The sequence below is a fragment of the Equus przewalskii genome, chromosome 14 (genome assembly GCF_037783145.1).
Source record: "Equus przewalskii isolate Varuska chromosome 14, EquPr2, whole genome shotgun sequence".
In the NCBI taxonomy this organism is placed as follows: domain Eukaryota; kingdom Metazoa; phylum Chordata; class Mammalia; order Perissodactyla; family Equidae; genus Equus; species Equus przewalskii.
Genome location: NC_091844.1, coordinates 16798723 through 16823131, shown reverse-complemented (window position 1 = coordinate 16823131; position 24409 = coordinate 16798723). Strand labels below are relative to the sequence as shown.

Sequence of the window (24409 nt, the reverse complement as noted above, 5' to 3'; positions counted from 1 at the left end):
ACCATTTGCAGCCTCTTCCTAGTTGTCTCTGCCTCCAGATCCAGCCAAGGCCACTCCATTTGTCACCTACGGGATAATAATTTCCTAATAAACTTCGTGTTTACACAGCTCTGGTATTTACATGTCAGACATTTTTTTTTTTACATTTAACTTTTTTATTGCGTTACAACTTACATTCAATTCACCATTTTTAGTTACAGTTCTGTGAGTTTTGACAAACACATGTAGAGGTGTAACCAGCACCACAATCAAGAAACAAAACAATTCCACCGTGTGCGTAGTGCTTTCAGTGTCATATCTAAAAACTCTTTACCTATCCCAAAGTCACAAAGGTTTCCTCCTCTATTTTTTTCTGGAAGTTTTATAGTTTAAATTTTGCTTTCAGGTCTATGATCCATTCTGAGTTAATTTTTGCATAGGGTGCAAGGTATAGATTGACTTTTTTTTTTATTGGGATGTCCGATTATTTCAGTCTCATTTGTTAAAAGTCTTTTTCCATTGAATTGCCTTTGCACCTTTGTAGAAAATCAGTGGACTATATATGTGTGCATCCACTTCTGTATTCACTTTGGTTCCATTGGTGTATCTTGATTACTGTAGCTTTACAATGAGTCTGGAAATCTAGTAGTGTGAATCCTCCAACTTTGTTGTTTTTAAAAATTATTTTGGTTATTTTGGTTCCTTTGCCCTTCCATATAAATTTAGAATCAGCTTATTGATTTTTATAAAAACCTTTGCTTGAATTTTGATTGAAACTGAGATAAAACTATAGATCAAAGAGAATTGGCATCTTAACAATATTGAGACTTCCAGTCTATGAATACAGTATTTATCTCCATTTATTTAGGTCTTCTTTGATTTCTTTCAGTAGTGTTTTATAGTTTTCGGTGTACAGACATTGCCAATATTTTGTAAAATTTATACCTAAGCATTTGATGTTTTTTTTTTAAGCTTGAGATTGTGGTGTGGGAGTAGTTTCCTTTTCTTTCTTTTTTTAAAAAAAGATTGGCCCTGAGCTAACATCTGTTGCCAATCATCTTCCTTTTTTTTTTTCTTTTTCTTCTTCTCCCCAAAGCCCCCTAGTACATAGTTGTATATTCTAGTTGTCGGTCCTTCTAGTTCTGCTGTGTGGGACACTGCCTCAGCGTGGCTTGATGAGCAGTGCTAGGTCTGCTCCCAGGATCCGAACCAGCAAAACCCCGGGCTGCCAAAGCGGAGCACACGAACGTAACCACTTGGCCACAGGGACAGCCCCATTTGGTGTTTTTCCATGCTAGGGTAAATGGTACTTTTAAAATTTCAGTTTTGAATTGTTCATTGCTAATCTATAAAAATATGATTGACTTTTATATGTTGGCCTCATATACTGTAAACTTGGTAAATTTACTTCTTAGTTTTAGGGACTCTTTTGTATATTCTTTGGGATTTTCTGCATAGGTAATTATGTTGTCTGCAAAGAGTGACAGTTCTATTTCTTCTTTTCCAATATGCATGAATTTTGCTTCTTTTTCTTGCCTTATTGCACTAGATAGGACCTCCAGTAACATACCAAACAGGAGAGGAGAGAGTGTACATCCTCACCTTGTTTCCAGTCTTACGGAGAAGGCATGCAGTCTTGCACCGTTGAGGAGGATGCTAGCTATAAGTTTTCTGTACGTTCTCTTTATAAAGGTGAGGAAATTACCCTATAATTATAGTTCAATGAGAGTTTTTGTCATGAATACATGGTTAATTTTATCATATGCTTTTTCTGCATCTATTGAAATGATCATATGATTTTTCTTCTGTAGTCTGCTGATCTGGTGAGTTACACTAACTAATTTTCAGACGTTAAACTTTGCAGTCCCAGTATAAAACCCATTAGGCCTGAAGTATTATTGTTATTATTTTTTAACATATTTTTAGATTTGAGTTTTAAAAATTTTGGTAAGAATTTTTGTGTCTATGTTGATGAGGGATATTAGCATGTTTTCTTTTCTTGTAAGGTCTTTATCTGGTTTTGATATAAGAATAATATTACCTTATGGAATAAATTAGGAGATATTCCTTCTCTTCAGTTTTCTGGAAGAGTTTCTGTAGAATTGATATTATTTCCGCCTTAAATGTTTGGTAGAATTCACCAGTGAAGCCATCTGGGCCTGGAGTTTTCTTTGTGGAAAAGTTTTTAATTAAAAATTCAATCTCTTTAATAAATATAAAGCTATTCAGATTATCTATTTCTTCTTAAGTGGGTTTTAGTAGTTCATATCTTTCAAGGAATTTGTTATTTCATCTAAGTTGTCAAATTTACTGACATAAAGTTGCCCATAATATTTTCTTATTATCCTTGTAATATTTCTAGGATCTGTAGCGGTGTTCCATTTCTCATTCCTGATGTTTGTAATTTTTATCTTCTCTTTTTTTCTTATGAATCTGGCTGGAGATTTATCAGTTTTATTGATCAAGAACCATTTTTAGTTTCATCAATTTTCTCTATTGTTTTTCTGTTTTATATTTCATTGATTTTTGCTTTAAACTTTATTTTTTTCCCTTTCTTCTGATTGCTTTGACTTTAATTTGATCTTCTTTGTCTAGTTTCTTAAGGTAGAAACTAAAATCATTGATTTAGATAGGTTTTCAATGGAATACAGAATACTCAATTAAATTTTAATTTCATGCCACGACTAGAAGGACCCACAACTAAAATACACAACTATGTACCGGGGGGCTTTGGGGAGAAAAAAAAAAAAAAGCAGGAAAAAAAATTTTAATTTCATATAAACAACAAATAATTTTTTAGTATAAAAAATAAATATATCCCAAATATTGCATGAAACATACTTATACTAAAAAAAATTTATTCTTTGTCTGAAGTTCAAATTCAGCTGAGTATCCGGTATGTTCGTTTGCTAAATCTGGCAGCCCTAACTTAAGACATTTCTTCATTTCTAATACAGGTATTTGATGTTATAAATTTCTCTTTGTCTGCATCACACAGATTTTGATGTTACTTTTTCATTTTCATTCAGTTCAAAATACTTTTTAATTTCCCTTTTGATTTCTTCTTCTTCTTTTTTTTTTTGAGGAAGACTGGCCCTGAGCTAACATCTGTGCCCATCTTCCTCTACTTTATACGTGGGACACCTGCCACAGCATGGCTTGCCAAGCAGTGCCATGTCCGCACCTGGGATTCAAACCCATGAACCCCGGGCCGCCAAAGCAGAACGTGCGCACTTAACTGCTGCGCCACCAGGCTGGCCCCATGATTTCTTCTTGAGTTATTTAGAAGTGTGTTATTTAGTTTTAGAGATTTTCCAGGGATATTTGATTTGATTTCTAATTTAATTCCATTGTGGTCAGAGAACATGCTTTGTATGATTTGAATCCTTTTAAATTTATTGAAACTTGTTTTATGAATCAGAACATAGTCAACTTTGGTGAATATTCTATATGAATTTGAAAAGAATGTGTATTTTTCTATTGTTGGATGGAATATTCTATAAATGTCACTTCGGTCAAGTTGGTGGATCATATTGAACAAATCTTCTCTATCCTTACTGATTTTTAGTCTACTTGCATCAAAAAACATACTCATACATAGAGGGACATTGAAATCTCTAACTTTAACAGTAGATTTGTGCATTTGTCCTTGTAGTTCTCTCAGTTTTTGCTTAAGTTTTGAAGCTCTGATATTAGATACATAAACATTTAGGATTGTTCTGTCTTCTTGGTGAATTGACCCTTTCATCATTATGAAATGACTCTCTTGGGGCCAGCCCCGTGGCCGAGTGGTTAAGTTCACATGGTCTTCTTTGGCACCCCAATGTTTCACAGGTTTGGATCCTGGGCGTGGACATGGCACCATTTGTCAGACCATGCTGAGGTGGCGTCCCACATAGTACAACCAGAAGGATATACAACTAAAATATACAACTACTTACTGGGGGGCTTTGGGGAGAAGAAGAAGAAAAAAGAAGATTGGCAACAGATGTTAGCTCAGGTGCTGATCTTTAAAAAAAAAGAAATGACTTTCTTTATCTCTGGAGTCTGAAATTTTCTTTGTCTGATATTAATATAACCATACCAACTTTTTCTTTTTAGTGTTAGCTTAGTATGTATTTTTCTTTACTTTTAATTTATTGTATCTTTATATTTAAAGTGGGTTTTTTGTAGGCAACATATAGTTGCTTTTTATTCAACCTGATAATCTCTGACTTTTAATTGTGATGTTTAGGTGTTTATCCTGTGCTTACATATCAGACATTTAAAGTAATTCTTCTGCCTGAAAGAAGAAATACCAAGATACACATATTGAGTAGAAGGGCTAGTCCCAAGTACTATAAAAAATGAAAACGTTTTCAAGATCCTCATTTCATTTTTGGTGTATTTATTTATTTGCATTTGTTCTCAAACTTGAATGAATGCAAAAATCACCAGATTTTAAAATTCAGGTTTCTGGGCCCCACCCCAAGTCTGATATGGGTCTTGGTGTGGTCCTGGACCCCGTATTATGTGATACACACTACCCCTCCCTCCACCATCAGCACGGCCACATCCCAGTGCAGGAGGTTCTCAGATCACAGCTGGAGGAACACGGTGTGGAAGGCAGTCAGGTCCACTGGATTTACTGTCATCTATTTTTCCTTTTTTGAGGTTATCAAAAACACTGAGCAAATATACTGAAGTTCACCTGCCCACTCCCAGCTGTGTGACAGCATGAGCCAACTTCCATTAAACTAAAGCCAGTTTCCATTGACGTAAGTTGAGTCCTTTAGGGAGGCAAATTTATTCTTCAGGGCTAGCTCTCCATCCTTTAGCAGAAGCTATGTTACCAAGAAATGGAAGAAAACAAGGCTGTTATTCAAATGAAATCTGACTCTAATGGAGACAAAAGGTTTTGATGATTTATTTAATTGCAGTAATAAGTGCATATATAACCACGGGAAATCATCCTGTATTTGACAATCATCTATTTTGAAACTGTTTTTTCTCTTTTGTTTTTAGTTAGAATTTTTTTGCTCATGCTGCTTGCTTCCTCTCAAATGTCCCTTTCTGCCTCTCCTCTTTCACGCCTCATTCAAATTCTGCCCATTCTTTGAGATCCAGCCTAAGTAACTCCTTTCCCACAATTCTGCCTCTCAGACTTATTATAAAGCTAGAGTTGATCCAGCAATTTGGTCATTTGGTAAATTGATTTTCAACCAATTGGTCTGCTAGGCTCATGACATTATGACAAATCAACCCTGGAAGCCAGATGTCAAATGAGGAGGAGAAATTATATCCCTAGCCCATAGATGGAAGAAAAAGCTCCAACTTGTGCCCTGGATGCTGGGATGGGTGGGAAGTCCTATCTGCCAGAGCAGATACTGAGAAGGAACAACAGGTATAAGGAGAAGGTACTATCAAATGCAGAGCACTAAAGATTAAAAGAAAATTTTTTCTTGTGCTAGTAAGTCTATATGTAAATAAATTCAATAAGCTTTTATTTAACATTCCTACAGCAGAAAATCATTTTGCATCTCCTATACCAAGAGCTCTCTAATATAGTCTAAGCTTATTTGGGACAGAAGTCAGGCACATAAAGAGACAATGCAGTGAAAATCTGGGGCAATCAGAGAAGGCTTCTAGAGGAAGTGACATTTGAGCTGGATGGCCTCTAAAGATGGAAGGATGAGCGTTTTGGACAGAATGAACAGCACAGAAGTTCAGGCAAAGAAAAGATGATAGCTGGTAAGGAGAAAGAATCATTTTGTGGGGATAGATGAAAGTGGTAGATGAGACTGGAAAGGTGGGAGGTTGGGTTGGGACCAGACCAAAAAGAGCCTTAGATGTCAGAGGTTTAAAAGTTCTAAGAAGCCAGGATCTTTCTGGTTGGCAGTGGGCCCTCGTCATCTCATCCAGGGTCTAACGGGAGTCATACAGACATACAGAGACAATACCTTGCATTGTATATCAATTAAATGACGTTTGATTTTTTTAATTCCTCTCGAGGTTTCTCGCCGTTTCACCAACGACGGGCAGTGATCCGTGCACAAACCAAGCAGCGGGGGAAGATAGATCACCAAGAGAAGTGGTTCTGTTTATCCACAAACACCTTGACAACTTGCAGTGATGGAAAAGGAGACCAGGCAAGATATCAGGTAGAATAGGCCACAGCCAAACTGGCAATGCTGCTCTTAACTCTCTCGGCTTTATTTGTTCTTTTCCTTGCCATGTTTCTGCAACGTTGTGACTGCTCAGTTTTCTATGTGAATGACACTAATGCGGAGATCTTTTCAAAGCGTTACTTTGAGCAGATGTTTCTGTGCTACTGAATATAAGCTGAGCAGTTTCAAATCCAGGAACAAACACAGGAAGAGAAATAGGGACATCGGAGTTTCCAAACTGCATCCCGAAAATACGTGCCTCTCTGTAGCGTCTCCCAGCTGTCACTCAAAATTCTGCCCCAGTTCTGTTTTGGTCCTTATATAACTCAATATGTCTTACAAATAGTATAGACACTCAATATTCAACAAAAAAGGACTTCTCATGGTGGATATTTGAATCTATACCTGATATTAGGATACTCCTCATGGAAATATAAAATGAGAAAGATTATCGAAGAAAGTACTGGACAGGATGGAGGCTTGAGTATTTTAAATACTTAACATTGATTCAGATCATTAGTAAATAGTTTCTTTTAAAAAAGTTTATAAAATAAAGTATTACAAACTAATACATGTATTTTATAGAAAACTTAGAAAATACTCAAATGTTGAAAGAAAAGAAATAACACATAGTTCCATCAATCTAATACAATTCTTGTTAACATTTGGTGATTTCATTTCAGACTTTTTTTCCTATGCATAGTTTTGAGATCCTTCTTAAATAAGAAGAAAATAAGCTTCTGTCAAAAGTGTGAGGGGAGCACTGGGAATCTCTGAGAATTACTTTTTAAATGAGGGAAACTCTCTTAGCTTAGTGTCATACAACTTCTTGGTATGCCAGTAGAAACCCTTTGATATCCAGATGCCTTAAAAGGATGATGAATTCGGGCCTTTACTTCCTTGGCCAGCGCCGAGCCCCACTTCTGTGGTCTGCACAGTGTGAGGCACAAGGTAGCTTAAAAACCACCAAATTCTCCTGGTGGCTGAGTGTGGAAAACAAGAGGTGCTAGGGCAAAGCTTATAATATAGCAGTACAATTCAGGAGTGTTCAGTTGTCAAAGCCACCAGGTGGCAGAGGATTTGAGTGAAGACAGGGGCAGTGGTAAAGTCTGGGAGATAAACGGAAACTGTGGAGAGAAAATGAATATTTTTCTCAATTAAAAAAAAAACCACGTGGTTAATGTTCAAAGATATAACAGGATTACATTCTGTCAGGGCAAGACCAAATTGCTCCTTTAGGCAAACTTCTTCCAGCTTCTGCATAAATGAGGGGCAGAGAGAGGCCTTATGGGAGGGAATTTCCTTCAGCCGAATCCTGCTGCTTCTCTCGAACAGGGAACAGCGTGGAGACAAGGCAGCCGGGTACGTCGTCAGCTCCTTCACCTCCCACCACAGCCTTCCTGCACACGAGTGACATCGCTTGCATTTATTGGTGGCAACTGAAGTCCAGAGAGATCCAGGAACTGCTGCGGCCCCACCACCCAGGAAGTGTTGAAGCTGGGATTCAAACAGTCCTTTCTCCTCTTGAAAAAAGAAATGCCTCACCTCTTTGAGCAAAGGCATTGCACCGTTGGCAGGGCGGGAGAACAGATCAAACATACCAACAGGTTCCCAAAAAACTATATCTATGGATCAAAGAGCAATATCTCCGTGTCTTAGCTAGATCTACAAGGGTTAGCTAATCAGTCACCTTCAAGTCATAATGGCAAATATTTTATTTCACAGTTGTGAAAGGTAAGAAATAGAAGCCTCGAGTTCTAGAGAGCCCATGTTTTTGTCTACAGGCCACTGCTTCCAGAAGGGCACTAGGGACATCTCTGCTCATTTCTAGGAATTCCGATTTATAAAATTAGGATAACAATACTTTTGACTTAACCACGTTAGGAAGGGTGGGGTAAGAATTCTTGCAATAGTGGTTAAGGATTCCTGGGATAGCAGCTCTGGTTCTCCATTGGCTTATCCACCGCCGCCCCCCCCCCCCCCCCGCCTCCTCAATCATTTTGAAATTAATGAGGCCTCATTACCTTTGGGGGTGGCTCACAGATGGACGAAGAGAGAATTTCAAATTTTTCTACATTGCCAAAGGTATGAAGTCATAGGAGGGAAACAAAAGAAGAGATAAGAAGGAAACTTTAAGACTAGAAAAAGTCATTGGAAATCATCTCCATTAGAATTTCCCGTCATCCTCCCAAGTCAGCCTCCTTTTGTATCCTGTGTATCTGTAGGATCTTCAATTTGTGGTAACATTCATGGAGTAAGGGACAAGAGAGGAGCTGTAGCTGAGGGGTTAAACAAAATACTGTAATTTTTAATTAATATTATGATGAGTATTTTCAGTAGTACAGAGCTGTTGCATTTAGATGCTGGCAACAAAAGACTGAAATTTTACTAAATTAAAAAAAAATCAGGGAAGCCTCCAAAAAACCCACAGCGTGCTTCAGAACACACAGACTTCATGGATCTTTCAGAAAGCGTTGACTTTATTTTGAGCTTCTTAAACTTTTGGGGGAAGGCCAGCTGAAGAATGCCAGGGCAGTTTCATTAAGGAATAGGGAGGGTCGGTTTTCACTAGAAAGGAAGTGAGACGAGATGTCTGGGGAAAAGCAAACACTTCGTACTTCAAGGTGGACTGACATTTCTCTCCTGCCCTCCCCCTCTTCTCCCATGACCCCTAAGATCCGAGATGCGCCTTCGCTGAAGTACAGATCAAAGGGAGAGGTGACTCGACACACACTGAAAGCATCCAGTTGTTTAATTATCTCTTGATGTGAAAGGCCAGGTCTTGCTTGGCTTCTCTGTCAGTGTCGGCAGGTGGTTGTTCAGAACTCCGGCGTTTTTTTCCCCGGACAGGTTTATGTTACTTATTAGAGCAAAGGCGGGCCAATGGTAGAAAATCTGGGACGTGTTTATCCATTTTGGAATAGTTCTTATGGACAAAATAATGTTTAGACATGTAGAATCTAGGCTCTACACTTTCAATTTAGAATCTGATGCTAATTGCATGCTTTGGTTTAAAAAATAAAAGTTCTACAGGTAGATTGCCGAATTCGTACATACTCTGACATAAACTAAATTATTCTCTGCTGGTTCTGCTTGAGCATCCCCTGTGTCAGCGTCAAGTTTTAGGGACATGAAGAGTTTCAGTAAAGGCAGCCCTGTTCAAGCATAGAGTGAACATTTCTGTTTGTGAGAGTGTGTGGGGAGGTGGATATTCTATAAACATGGATCTGAGTCCAAATTGAGGCAGTGTGGTAGCTGAAAAAGAGTGGTCTTTTAAGCCAAACAAATCATAGGCCACTTCCTAACTGTGTGATGTTGGGCAAGATACTTAAATTCTCTGGTCTTCAGTTTCCTCATCTGTAGAATTGGCCTTCTGATACATTACAGGGTTGTTGTGAGGACTGGCAGAAATATACATGAAGCAAGCAGCACGCGATCACTTTGTAAGTGACCTTGGGTAAAGATTATAACAACAGCATATTCCCAGAATTATACCATATTATGGTTTGCCAGTTAGCACCCTAGTTTTAAATGCAAATCCAATGAATTTTGGAATCATAAGAGTTGTGCTTTCACATCAAATTTTGACCCACCAATTAGATATCATGCTGTCAGTGAAGTGTGTATGACTAAACATGTGTTTAGTCAAATGTTTAATTTTTGTTTAATTTATGTTTTATGAGATTGAAGGGTTTGTCATGGTAACAGTTGTTTGAAACACAGAATATGAAAAAAAGAAAACTATTCTGATGACAAAAAAAGGTGATAGATGACAGCTCATGAGAGAGTATTCTCTGGTATTTGTGTGTATAGAGGGAGAGAAGGAGAGAGAAGAAAGAGAGAGTTATAAAATGCAAGTTAGAGGAAGAACATTTGCTTCACAAAGGGTACGCCATTTGTAAATCCATAGAACAAATTCTTATCACTGGGGTCCATAGATGGGCCCAGGGGCTCTGAGAAACCCTTGAAGATGCAGGTATGAGTTTTTGCATGTAAATATCCACATTTGTGGAGAAACCATCCATGGCTTTCATCAAGTTACAAAAAACAAACAAACATGTAGAGCGTAGGTAGTAACTGTTGCTTTAAATATTGAACGTCTAAAAACATTTCGAATGAATTTTGTTACCTCTTAATGGAAATGTTGTTAAAATTGTTAATAGACCTTGTATTACAGTTCATCAATGAGCACCTTAATTTTAAAATGAAGTCCGGTGAATTTGGGAGTCATAAAAGTTGTGCTTTTGGGCTGGCCCAGTGGCATAGCAGTTAAGTTTACACACTCTGCTTTGGTGCCCTGGGGTTCAGATTGGAGTTGTCAGTATGATAACTGTCAGATAGGTGTGTATACATGGACTAGTATTCAGACCTATAATTCTCAGGTTCGTAGCCGGGGCGCGGACCTACATAGCATTCATCAAGCCTTGCTGTGGTGGTGTACCACATACAAAAAGTAGAGGAAGATTGCCACAGATGTTAGTTCAGGGCCAATCTTTCTCACCAAAAAAAAAAGTTGTGTTTTGATATCAAATTTGACCCAGCAGTCAGATATAATGCTGTAGGTGAAAAAAGAGAAAAAAAAAATAATGGCATCTATTGCTGCTGATGATATGTAAGACGATATATGCAGAAAAACACACTTTCTTGGGCAATGGTACAGCATAGTGATCAAGACCTAGAGAGCCAAGATTAATTCTGTTCCTGCTACCGTTGTGCGATTTTGGACAATGACTTGACCTTGCCAGGATAATAATAGCTGGTTCTCATGTGAGAATACTGTGAGGAGTAAATGGCAGTGCCTGTGGATTCTTGGAACAGTTTCTGGCTCAGAGAAAATGCTCATAGATGTCTGTTGTGTCCCTGTCAACCAGAAGATGGGAAAAACCTCATGCAGGAAGTCCCTAGGAGAAACAGCAGGGCATTTTCCCCTTAATATCTTCAGGGTCTATGAAGCTGGCCATTATCAGTTGTTCTGGGTTGAACAAATAAAATTCACTAAGTGATATGCAAAAAACAGATGTCCCTGCTAGAATGCGTACTCCATCAGCAGTCTTGGAAATGCGCCCCACAGTTGGCTTTCTCAGCTGCAGGTCACATTGGATTCTCACCACCCAGGAGGAGCAGTACCCTGGACCGGCACAGAGCTGGCTGTTGACACCAGCTAGCAGAAGTCAGTAACTGAATTGAACTCAACAGTGGTATTGGAGGCCGCACAGCACAATGGTGATGCCAACCCGAGTTTGACACTCAGTATAGCACTTCATTAGCTTTGTAACTTAGGGCAAGTTACTTAACTCTCTGAGCCTCAGTGTCCTCATCTGTAGGATGGACTTGATAATGGGAGCTCCCCCTTAGTGCTGTTATGAGGACAAGAGGAGGTGAGCCTTGCAGAACGTTTTGCAGTGTCTGGCACCTAGTATCAAACAGTAGATGTTAAGTAGCGTGAGTTGAAAAGTGCTTACTGCACACCTGGCCCAGTGCTGAATTTTTTATCTGAAATAGCTCCTATAAAGGTGCTGGTAATATTCCTATTTGACAAATGAAGAATGTGGGCACAAAGTGCTTGAGAAAGTTGGCCAAGTTCAGGCAGCTAGAGAAGGACAGACACAGATTTGTCTCCAAGGATCCCCACCATTCCCACTGCACTCCCTGAATCAGAGGAGTCCCCTGGGCCCACCATTTGCCTTGAGGGTTGCAAGTTCCTCTGCAATCAAGGTGGGGGTGGGAGTGGGGGCGGAGCAAACCCCTTGGCCTTGGAAACTGTCCCCAGATCTCTCAGATCTCACAAAATGGACAAAATGGACTTAAACCAGTGCTATCTTGGGTTTGTCTGGCATCGTCTATGTGTGGGCATATAGGAATACGTGCATAAGATATTTGTGTGCTGGAGGAACCTGGGGCAGAGGGGTGATGGCTTAAACAGCTGTGGTGGTGAGAGGGTCAGAGCACTTTGAGGAAAAGGATCACCTGCAGCTTTTAGGTGAGGGCCTCACATCAAGGTATGGTTTGCCTAAGGCACTGTTTGAAGGAAGTTCTAAAGGAGTTGCCTCATAATTGCATGGCGACTCCCCACCCTGTTCTGCAGCCAGGACTCCCCACCCTGTTCTGCAGCCAGATAGGCCCTGCTTTGCCTCTTTGGCCCAATCGAGCTCTCTGAGTTAACAACAGGGGGCTTGGCCTTTGTGACACCTCCCAGCCCAACAATCCTATCTCTAAGGTTATTAGAGGCAATATCAGTGTAAATGCCTTACCTAGATGGAACCCTTCATTTGGCCGCAAGCAACTGGGCCTCGTCATTCCAATGAGATCAACGCTGTCAGAACTGGAGGGAGGGCTCCTGTCCCAGGGCAGTCAGGGCAGAAACAGCATTCCATCTCAGCTCTTCACCTCTCCTGGTCCTAAGAACTAAAAGAACGTAAACTTCTGCTGAAATAGATGTTCTGAGCACCCACCGATCTCTTGAATTATGTTCAAGTGATTTTTCTGGAAATATATATGGAAATAGACTTGATATTTGAAGGCTTCACAAGGAGTCAAAAGAAGGAAAGGAAATAGCAAAGCAAAAAGGACATCTTTGCCGCAAGCCCTGAAGCTTTCACCATCTTCTTCAAATATTTATAATATCCACGTTGTCATCAACAGCCTCAAGAAGAGAATGGCTTTAAAGTATATGGAGAATTGACCATATTCAAAAGCCTGCCGAAGGTGTTAGGAGGAACTTTAGAGCTCTTTGAATTCAAACCTCCACTTGGATGCTTCCTGGCATCTCAAACTAAACATGGCCAATGCATACCTGGGGGGATAAACTAGAAAGAAAATCAAGGAGCCCATACTCTAAAAATAAGATATCGCTTACCTCTGTGGGAAGGCTATTTGTGATCAGGAAGAACTTTGGCAGCGTGAGTGATTTGCAGGGTTCTACTTCTTGATCTGGGTAGAGGTTACGTGCATGCGAGACGCATTGGAATAATTCATTAGATTGTGTCTGTATATTTTAAGCATTTTTCTTTATGTGAACTTTTCCACACTGAACGAAAAAGAAGAATGTGCTACCCACACAAGCCTGGTCCTCCCCCATTCTCTACCATTTCAGTAATTGGTGGTGCCACCATCCCTGCAGTTGGTGAGGTCTAAGACCTGGGCGTTATTCTTGACTCTCTTTTCCTCCTTTCCTTCTACCCCTCTATCCGTTCCACTGGCAGCCCCCAAAATTCTCCCCTCCCTCCAGGCCTCACTACCTCCACTGCCACCACTTTGTCCCACCTCTGTCATGTCTTGTGTGAGCTCCTCATCTCCAGTCTTCCTCCCCCTACAAAGAAAGTGAACTTTTAAAAAAACTTTTCACTTAGCATAATGCCATTGGGATCTACCCGAGTTGTTGTGTGTATGAATAGTTTGCTCCTTTTTATTGCTAAATAGTATTCTACAGAATGGATGTAATCTTTTAAAAACAGAACCTGTCATTTCCAGGTTCAAATGGGGCTTTCCCATTGCACTGAGGTCAAAATCTACACTCCTAGCCCATGAGGCCCTTCTTGCCTGGCCTGGCTGCTGCCTCCTCTGTCTTCTCCACTACCCTGCTCCTCCCCGCACTCACACTGGCCTTCTGTCCCTCCTGTGAAACCCACCCAGCTTATTTCTCTGTGCTACTCATCTGGGATGAACATCCCTACCTCTCCTTGTCCTGTTTAAATGCCACCTCCTCAGAGAGGCCTTCCCTGCACTTTCCCACATAGATGCTGCCATCCATTCCTGTTTTCCTGCTCGTTTCCTCCCTTGCACTGATTATACCCAGAAACCACTTTCTTTCTTTGTTTACTTGTTTAGTGCCTGTCACTCTCTCCAGAAGAGTGACCAGTGTGTAACAGACACTAACAAAGGGATGAGTTGAATGAAGGAGTTAATAGGTCTCTGAAAGAGAATGCTGATGATTAATAATATACTTGTTTGTACCTGTTCTCCTTCCAGAAAGGGATTCAGGGTGGCTTGCAAAAATATTGACTATGCAACAAGAATAATAAGTAGGGAAAATAAGAACAGGAAAAGTTAAAGCCAAGATCAAGATGGCCCACAGCCTGTAGATGAGAAGCAGAGCTGGCTGGACTCCTGGAAGCTGGTGCGAGAGGCAAAGGGGACCATTCTTTCCTCATCTCTGAGCAGGCGCTGGGGCACCATGGGGGCAAGTCCAACAGCAGTTGGATGACAAAGAAATAAATACACAAGCAAGGTAATTGCAGGTTGTGATGAGGGATATGAAGAAAATAAAAGTTAACCATGGTCACGTGATTTGCAGTATCCATGAAAATAGAAACATGTCCATTTTTTTCCCTTAAGAAACAGTTTTTCCTGGGGCCAGCCCTGTGGTGATATGGTAACTGCATGTGTTCCGCTTTGGCATCCTGGGGTTTTGCCCATTCAAATCCTGGGCATGGACTTAGCACTGCTCCAGGCCATGCTGAGGCAGTGTCCCACATAGCACGACCAGAAGGACCTACGACTAGAATATACAACTATGTACTGGGGGGCTTCGAGGAGAAGAAGAAGAAAGAAAAAAAGGAAGATTGGCAACTGACGTTAGCTCAGGTGCCAATCTTAAATAAAAAAAAGAAGCAGTTTTTCCTGATTCTGAGAATTGAGAGAAAAATTTACCATGAGTCTTACTTTTTTTTTTTTTCCTGAGGAAGATTCATCCTGAGCTAACATCTGTTGCCAATCTTTCTCTTTTTGCTCTAGGTGGATTTGCCCTGAGCTAACATCTATGCCAGCCTTCCTATATTTTGTATGTGGGTGCTGCCACAGCATGGCCGCTAATGAGTGGTATAGGTCTGCACCCGAGAACCAAACCCATGCTGCTGAAGTGGAGTGTGCCAGACCTAACCACCAGACCATGGGGCCAGCCCCCGAGTCCTACTGTTTTTATTTTTATGCATTTTTTTTATTTTGGAGGCCCTATTATGGTTGCTCCCTAGGGATATAATGGAGAAAAAAAGGACAAGGACTCCCCCGCCCTCTAGACCTTTAGTGACATGAAGGAACCAGGTCCCAGGTTCTGATGATGTCTCTCTCTTTCAATAGCTTTGTCTCTCTATCTCTCTGTCTCTCTCTCCATCACCAGGTCCTGTTGGTTTTATGTCTTTCCTGTCCTCAGAAAGGTTAAATGAGCCGCCTAGAGTAACACAGCTGATTACGGCAAGCTGGGCCAAGAAAACAAGTTTCTGAATAGTAAGTCCACTTTCTTTCCATAACATCCATCCCTCTGGGTAATCAAGTGTTAGAATCTAAGCTGTTACCTTCTTGGCTTTGACCAGTCATAGGCCCCGTGTGGGCCCCACAACCTTTGCTTACCAGTTAAATTGAGTTCAAATGAAGATCAAAGGCAATCTCAAACGAGAGGTATGATTCAGCAAAGACCAGCTTACCCGCTAAGAGGTGTGTGTGGGAAGGAGAGGGCCCTTGTCGCTGAGAACAGCTGTGCATGACACAGCTGTGCACGCAGCCACCGCACCCCACCTGCCACCCTAGGGCTCAGCTCCTCCAGGAAGTCTTAGACGCCCTCACCATCCCTACCACACGCTTACTCTGAGTTCAGAGCCCCTCTCTGGGTTCCCACAGGACCCTGTGTCAGCCTGTTTCCCTGCATCGTAATTGCCTCTTGGAGGTGACTCTTGGTGTCACTGTTTCACTAAGTGGGTTCAGGAAGCACCTGCAACAGGGTCATCTGGGTGTTGTTCGAAATGCGGATCCCCTGACCCTTCTCCACTGAATCGAATTCTCTGGGGTTGAGGCCCAGGCACCAGAATCGCTAAGAAGCTCTCCAGGTAATTTATAGGAACTGCGTCTTGACCTCTGTTTTACTCTTGGGTTCTGCTGGACCCTTTGTAGCCTCTTCATCTGTATTTGTCAGTTCATTGATTAATAACAAATAAGTCATGTGTATGGGGGATTATCCAGGGACGGTGTGCCTTGAAGGGTTGCAGCTCCTTGAGCTCTAGGAAGATCTCTGGCCCTACCATGACTCCCCTTTGCCAAGAAGCCTGTTGCACAGATTTAGGCTTTAGGAAGTGTCCTGGGACAGAGGGTGGAGGTGGATTGGGAGAGATCTAGACTAGAGGTTCCTTCAGCGCTCCAGAGGAGAAGAGCTAATGATGAGACCAAGGAGCCTTATGAGGATGGAGAGAGAGAGGCAGATAAGGGGGCAGGAAGGAATGAGGTAAAGCAATAGGACCCAGCGATGTGGGAGACAGGGAGGAGGAGGCATCAAACCAACTCTCAGGTGGCTTAGGGCACCAGTGAGGCCTTTTGTAGAGAACAGAGGAGTCTGCATTTGAGTCACTCACAGTGAGGCTGGATAAATTACACAAATTCTCTGAGCCTCAGTCACCTCATCTACAGAAAAGGACTTATTGCAAGGGTGACAATGCCATTAATAGGGTTACACTACTTGTTGTAGCATCCAAGAAATATATAGTTATATGTATGAATGTTGTTGTCATCGTTATTACTATTACAGCCAGAATGGTACTAGGTATGGCTGGGATTACCAGGGGAGGAATGCTCTCAGTTTGGATATGCTGAGTTTGAGGCATCTGTGGGGCATCCTAATAGAGATATCTGGAAGTTCTGGATGGGGTGCTGAGAAGACAACAGTTGGATGATCTAAATTTGAGATTTTGCTGAGCGTTGCAGCAGATGAACACTGTGGTAAGGGGGCTTGAGGATAAGAGAGTGGCTGAAGTGATGGGCCATGGGGGTGCGGCTGGGAGGGAAGAGACTGAAAACAGGAAGAGACTGAAAATGAAATGGGTGAGGGACTACAGTGGAGTTGATGCAAGTGTAGTGTTTCTGAAAGAGTGAGAAAGCCTGAAGGAATTGAGTTGGTGCTTGGGGATGTGGGTGTTTAAGGTTTAGAGGGGATGAGAGATGACAGATGGGACCTTGAAGTTAAAGTGGAGGGAGGAGAACTTAACTGGCATGGAGAAGGTGATGGAATGCTGCTCCAGGCCGTAGGGTGGACCTTGCAATGACCTGGAATCATGCCTGACTTGGATGGAGATGGTTAGAGAGGAAAACCTGTGCTCAAATCTGATAGAACTCAGGAGGTGGGCAGACGTCTGGGACACGTTGAGGTTTCAAGGGGTAGAGCCAGATGCAACTGGCCTCACCAAGCAGGGACTGTCCACAAGGGCAGACAAGGAATACGTCAGATGCGCTCTCTATTCTGGAGCTTGGAGAAGGCCTTCTCTGCCTGGAACATTCTGGTCTGTAAAGCCTAGAAGAATGAAAAGACATCACTCACGGGGCTGAAGTGGGGGCTGGTTACAGTAAAATAAAAGTGCTTCACAGCATCTCCAAAGGTCCTGCCTGCTCTGCCCTTCTACGATTTGAGCATAGGGGCAAAGAGGATATGGCACTGTGCTTGCTGATGTGTAGAAGCTGGAATATGTGAGTCTGAAGGAAAAGATAGGTATTTTGAGGGGCGGCTGAGGTATGTATTTGTGGCTCAGTGTCATTGAACAGCCAGGCTCAGAGCCCTGCAGGGGCTGCCAGGCAGTGTCTAATGGTGTTGCTGGGGCAATGCGGGATGTGTTTTAGCAAGGCCCCTGATCTACAGGGATGTGGTTAAATAAGGTCCCCTGAAATTCAGGGCTACCCGCAACTTCAGAATGTGACCTTATTTGGAAATAGAGTCTTTGTGGATATAGTCAGGTAAAGATAGAGATGAGATCACACTGGGTTAGGGTGGGCCCTAAATCCAAAGAGAGTGTCCTTATAAGAGACACACAGAGTAGACAGCCACGTGAAGACTGAGGTAGGCAGAGACCGGGATTATGCTGCCACAACCCAAGAAACGCCTGGGGACACCAGAAGCTGGAAGAGGCAAGGAAGGATTCTCCTCTAGATGCTTCAGAGGGAGCAGAGCCCTGCTGACACCTTGATTTCAGACTTGTAGCCTCCAGAGCTGTGAGGGAATAAATTTCTGTTGCTTTAAGTCACCAAGTTTGGGGTAACTTGTTCTGGCAGCCTTAGGAACTGATACAGGGAACTTCCCACTGAAGCGAGTTTTAACTGCTGGGGCCACCACCACCATGCACAGAAAGCTGGGTACGGCAGAAAAAATAAATGTAATAGAGAGCTCCGAGAAAGTGAGTGCCCAGGTGAGGTGAGTTGAGGTGAGAGACTAAGGACAATCGGGGCCCTCTGTATCCAGGGGTTGCGCAATTGTGGATTCAATCAACCGTGTATGGTAAAACAGTACTGTGGTTGGTTGAATCCGGAGATCTGGAACCCGTGGATAAGAGGGGAGGACTAAGGAACTTGAGCATCCGTGAATTTTGGTATCTGCGGGGCATCCTGGAACCAGGCCCCCATGGTTATGAGGGACAACTGTATTACAAAACGCATCACGCACCCATCCATTGGTGATTAAAGCAGGCACCTTATTCTGCAAACCTTTTGGAGGAAAGCAAAATTGCCGTGGAAATCAGATGATCAAGACTCATTACTAAAAGCAGAATGAGAGCATTTGCAAGGCAGTAGTGGTGGTGATCAGAACCTGAAACGAGCCAGCATCCTACAGCCCAGGGGAGGTGGAGCGGGACGCTCAGAAGAGGGATAGCAGGACAGACAGCAGGCAGAAGTAGGCCCAGGACTGCTTTCTAGCCACCCGGTTAAGATTATCCTGGGTCCTCTGTGAGAAGAGAGTGGACGTCCTTGCATGGATTGACACATGTTTATTGAGCACCTGCTTTGTGCCAGGCTCAGGCCCAGCATGGAATATTAGGGGGACAAATCTCACCCCCGCAGAGCAGATAATGTCAGTTGAGATTTCGTTTGCAAGTAACAGAAAACTCAACATAAATTGACTTACACAATAAAAGGAACTTGTTAACTCCGGGAACTAAAAAGCCCAGTGGTCTAAGGGTTACAGCGCCATTCAGCCTGGACTCTACTTCATTTCTCTGGGGTTCTTTTGGGCCTTCCCTCTTCTCTGTATCACTTCCAGCCTGGGGTTGACTTCTCTTTTGCTCAAAAGAGCCAAATATCTTGCATCGTTGCAGGAGGGCTACCAGCAGTATTTGTGGCAACTTACTTTACACTCAGGGAGGGAGAGTCTGCTGTCCTGCAGTCATTGGACCGTCATACATCCATGTGTCCACCCCTGACTCAATCATAAGGCAAAGGAAATAAGATACTCTGATTGGCTTAGACCAGTACTACTCAAAGTGGAGTCTCCAGGCCAGCAGCATCAGCATCCCCTGGGAATTTACCAAAAGTGCAAATCCTTGGGATCAGAACTGAATCAGAAACTCTAGGAATGGCGTCTGTGATGAACAAGCCCTCCAGGTGATTCCAGTGCACGTGGAAGTTTGAGAACTGTTCTTGGATGAATGGGATCCCATCTGTGGAGCTGGTGGTGCAGGTTATTCTACCCAAACTGCATAACTGCTATGCAATGGCGGAAGGACAGAATGGATACTGGGGAGACAACCGTAATGGCCATTATCCTTAGTGGTTATGACAGCTAGCATAATAGCCAGCATTTATTGAATTCTCATTCTGTGCCAGGTCACTGTGCTGCACACTTTACATGCATGATCTCATTTCATCCTCACCTCAAACCTGTGAGATAGGTACTATTAATATCCACAAGAGCTGGGGAAACTGAGGCCGAGTGCAGTTGAGTAAATTTATTAGGGCTTAGTAGCTAAGTGTCAGGGCTGGAGTTAGAACTCTAGCAAATGACCCCACAGGCTGTGCAATAATAGACAGCCAGAAGCCAGGATGTATGATAAGCATCATGACAGAGGAAGTTGTGCCTTGGGAGCATTGTAGAGGCACCTAACATACTCCAGAGGTGATTAAGGAGGGCTTCTTGGAGGAAGTGACCATCTGGGAAAACTAGGTGAAAAGGAGGAGGAAGAGTATACAGAGGCCTGAAGCCCAGAGATGGCTGGGCATGTGTGAGGGACTGGCTTCACTGTGATGTTGGAGATGGGGCGAAGAAAGAGATAGACAGAGCCTGGACCTGAAAGGGCCTGTGGACCAAGTGAAGAGGTTTGGCTTTGTCCTAAGGGCATGAAGGAGCATAGCGGGTTCTAACCCAGGGGAGGAATTCACTGGACTTGTCTTTAGAAAGATGATCCTGTTTGTAGGGTGGGAAATTGAGCGGAGGCAGAAAAGCTAATTAGAAATCCATTGCAGGGGTCGATCTCATTAAAAATGCTGGCGGCTGGGCAAAGGGCAGGGAGAAAAACAGACGCATTTGGGGACTTAGTGATTAACTGCGTGGCTCTCGATTTTCTGGCTTGGGCTGATGAGTGACCCTCTTCACAAAGACCAGGAAGAGCAAGTTTTGGGGGCATGAAGTTCAGTTTTTGGCCTGATAGATTTAACAAGAACTTCAATGAATTGTCTGTGTAATTGCTTTTTTACATATAGGGTTGAGTTTCTTTGAGGGATGGGTAGCTATCATTTCTTGGGCTTTTACTGTGCACCAGGTTATATGTATTACTTCTCATCGATTCAACTACTTACAGAGGTAGGCATTCTTGTCCACATTTTCTATAAGAGGAGGCAGAGTTAAATAACTTTTCCAGGAATCACACGCACAAATGGTGAGACAGCTGAGTTTGAACTCAGGGCTGTACTCCCTGCACAGAGTCATGATGCTTCCCCAAGCCACAACCATAACTAGGGACTGCTATGGATCATGTGTGTTTGTGCATTATTTCTAATCATTCATGTGAGTAGTTATGTATATAAAACCCATCCCAGAGAGTGGAATCACAGAGGATAGGGCATGTCCTTTGTTCACTAAGATACTCCCAATGCCTGGCATATAGCAGGTGCCCAGCAAATATTTGAAGGAAGGAAAGAAGGGAGGGAGGGGGGAACCAGTGAAAGCTTCCAGGTGTTGTTACATGTAGGTGGTTAACTGGTTTTAACCGCTGAAACAGTTACACACAAGATTTTCGTAGAAAGAGTAGGAAAAACCAAAATTCTACCTGTGTATATTAGATGTTACAAATGAATATAAAGGGGGAGGAAATCTCTGAGAACTCAAGACTTTTTTTTCAAGTTTTAAAGCTTTTTTAAAAATAAATTCTTGTATATATCTCTGAGCTATTTAATAAATGCTAATTAAGTGAATCAGTAAATGGCATGTATAATGTCATATGCATAATATGTCTTGAAATTTTCTTATTTCTTTTCCTAATGTTATTGTTTTCGGTATTATCTTACATCTGATCTTGCTGGAATATACACAAAGAAGCCCACTGAAATCAAGTTTCATTTATTTCTAATAATTCTCTACACCAGGGTAATGGAATAGATATAGGGTCACTTGACTGCTTGCAAAAATGCTTCACGCCAGTGTCTAATCAGTCATAACGGGGTCCTCAAAGACTTGCCTATGGGCGAAATATCACCAAGGTCTTCCTCAATTGTCCCCAGACTTCAGGGTACCAAAGAATCCACTTAAGAGTTTGTTTAACAAGCTGATTCCCTTGCCTGACTCCAGCCTCCCCCATCAAGTTAGGATTCGGAAGTTATGCAGTGGGGTCTTGGGACCCTGTATTCTTAGCAATCGCTCCCGGAGGTCCAAGGACCATGCTTTAAGATCCAGCAACTTATCCTGAAAGTGTTTGTGACCCAAAAAGTCAGTCTTCTTCCCAACCTCCTGCTGCCAGGTTTGCGTTATGAGGTATGAGGGGACTGACCTCAAAGTGGCTGATCCATCAGTCAACGCGATTCCTGGGAAGATGCTCCTCTCGGCACTTCATTCCAATGTGATGGCATGAAGGGAGATCCTCTCACAGATTACACCGCCAGTGCCAGGTCAGGCAGTGGGGGAATGGGAGTGTGACTTACTGATCACCTTGCCCTTTCAACATCTAAATGGCCTGACCCACCACTGACCCCAGACTCATGGCCCAAAAAGCATTTGAAAGAATTTAGGAAAGTTGACAGAGGTACAAGGAGACAAAATAGGCATTGCTAATATGTCACAGTAACTATTAGGCAGGGTAAGATCTTTTATGGACAATATTCTTCTTCTAATTCTTTTGGGCATAGAATCTTTACCATTACCATCTTCATCATCATCATCATCATCATCATCAACAATCACAATAATCAATAGTTACTGAGCATTCATAGGATGCGTCTTAGAATTATTATAAGAAATTAAGAAATATAAGAATTACCATAGGAAAGAGACCCTAGGGGATATAATTTTTCATTGCATTTCCAAGCCTTTGGACAAAATGATTTTATTGAGCCATCTCCAATGGTATCAAGATAATTCTTTAATATCTTCACAGAAAGAGTTTCTCCTTCTCACAGACACAGACATGCTTCCATTTCATATAAAGACATATTATTATTTCATAGGGTGGATGAAACTATGTTTATTTAATCAGTTCCTGCTGGTGTAGCTTGTTTCGGGTTTTTGCTATTTCAAGCAATGGCATAATGAACCATGTCACACCTATCTTTGCACATGTGAGTGATCACTGATATAAGACTAACATCTAGAAGTGCAATTGCTAGGTCAAAGGACGCAGCCATTTAAATTTTGGCAGGTGCCTCCAATTGTCTTCAAAAGGTTATGGCAGTTTATACTTCTAACAGTAGTGTATGAAAAAGTACCTGTTTCCTCATGCCAGTACTGGAAATTATATTTTAAACTTTTTTTTGGCACTCTGATAGGTGGAAAATTGGATATGTTTATTTGCATTCCTTTAATTTGCAATGATGTGTTTATAGGTCATTTGTGTATTTTTATTCTGTAAAATGCTTAATCCTTTGCAAAACATATAATTTTTTAAAACATTTTAAACAGAGGTTAATTTTTTTTAAAAAATTTAATTTTTAAAATGGTAAGCTTCATTTATTGGGAAAATGTATGATTTAAGGGCACTGAAGAACTCATTCCTCACCTGTGTCACGCAATTTGAGCCTTACTGTAATAGAATAGAGAGAAACTGATAATCTGGATACATTTTTTAAAATGTTTTTGCGCACCGTTGAAAGAACTGAAGCTTTTCTGAACAAGAAAATAAAACAAATTAAGAATCGCAGTGTGAGCTCGCTCTGCCAGTCGCCGTGCTGGACACGGCCGCATGTTCCACTGCCGAATCTCCTTCCACAGTTCTTTGGTGTTGATGTGATGCTCACCCCCACTTTGACAGAGTTCTTTCCCCTTTCTGCTGAGGAGATCACAGAAATAGAAAAATGAAGCAGACAAAGATGGTTATAGTGACCCTTTCTGAGGCCCCAACCGTGGCACAGCCTGGCAAAGTTCAGCTTCTGAGCAGGCGAAGCACTCTGGGAAGCATTGGGATTTCCAATGGGATGTTGATGACTTCCGCCCGAAGACCATCAGGAACCCACCTGGAACTGAACAAACTGGGTTTATGTCCAGTTGCAAAAAGGGAGAGACGTACAACAGGGAGCTTTCAGATTGGGGGGTGCGAAAGTATTTATTATTGGATTTAGGCTTGGGTTAGGTGATTTGAGGGAGAGTTCAAGGAAGTGGGGCTTCGCTCTGGATTGTACGTTGTCAGGAAGCAGGTATAACTCTATAATTGTGTATCTTAATAATTCTTCTCTCAGGCAGGAGGAAAAATTTGAGGCTAGAGAAGCAGCGGTCACTTGCTAACTGGGATAGAGAGGTGTTGGGTCACTTTTGTGTGTTGGACGATGTTCCTGCTTTGTGTGGGTTCAGACATAATTACAGAGGGTCCTCTTTTTGTCTTGATTCACTGTGGTCACAGTGGTCTTGTCTGATGTGGGTGTTGTGTGAAACTGTTTATGTTCAACAGGAGAACACCGCAGCCTGGCTGTGGGTGCCAGCCTCCAGGTCAGGGGCCGCTTTTCACTTTCTCAGGGAATTTGAGGACCTTGTTTGAAATGAAGACTGTCTGCCAAATTCCAGCATATAGGTTGCTCTCTTTAGAACCCCATCCTCTTTCTCTCCAGGTGTGCAGGGGCCACATGGCCCAGTGATTGAGATCGTAGACTCTGGCCCCAGGAGTCTGGAGCTGGAATCCTGCCTCTGTCACTTATTAGTTGTGTGGGACCCTGAGCAAGTCACTTATTCTTTCCATACCTCACTGTCATCATTTACAAAATGGGGAGAATAAAAGGGATCTATATTTCAGGGTTATGGTGAAGCTGTCAGGACAGCACCCAGCACAGAGAATGTGCTCTGTTGCTACCATTGTCACCAAACGTCCAGTCAATTCTCAGAGCCTGGCTGACTGTAGGAGCCCCCAGCT

The 24409-nt window shown here is 42.2% G+C and overlaps 1 protein-coding gene across 3 annotated transcripts in view; it reads left to right on the top strand.

Annotated features, from left to right (window-relative positions):
• The window catches only part of SPMIP9 (sperm microtubule inner protein 9), a 62402-nt gene that overhangs the window by 27386 nt on the left and 10607 nt on the right, over positions 1-24409 (top strand). The window contains exons 3-9 of one of the 3 annotated variants that reach the window (XM_070573665.1): positions 1529-1671; positions 4633-4736; positions 5481-5709; positions 5971-6119; positions 7461-7859; positions 14094-14352; positions 15241-15347. The gene's annotated coding sequence lies outside the window, so the exon portion shown is untranslated. Of the gene's footprint in view, positions 1-1528; positions 1672-4632; positions 4737-5480; positions 5710-5970; positions 6120-7460; positions 7860-12360; positions 13025-14093; positions 14353-15240; positions 15348-24409 lie in introns of those variants that run through there. The other 2 variants (XM_008518649.2, XM_070573666.1) reach the window with 2 other exon arrangements.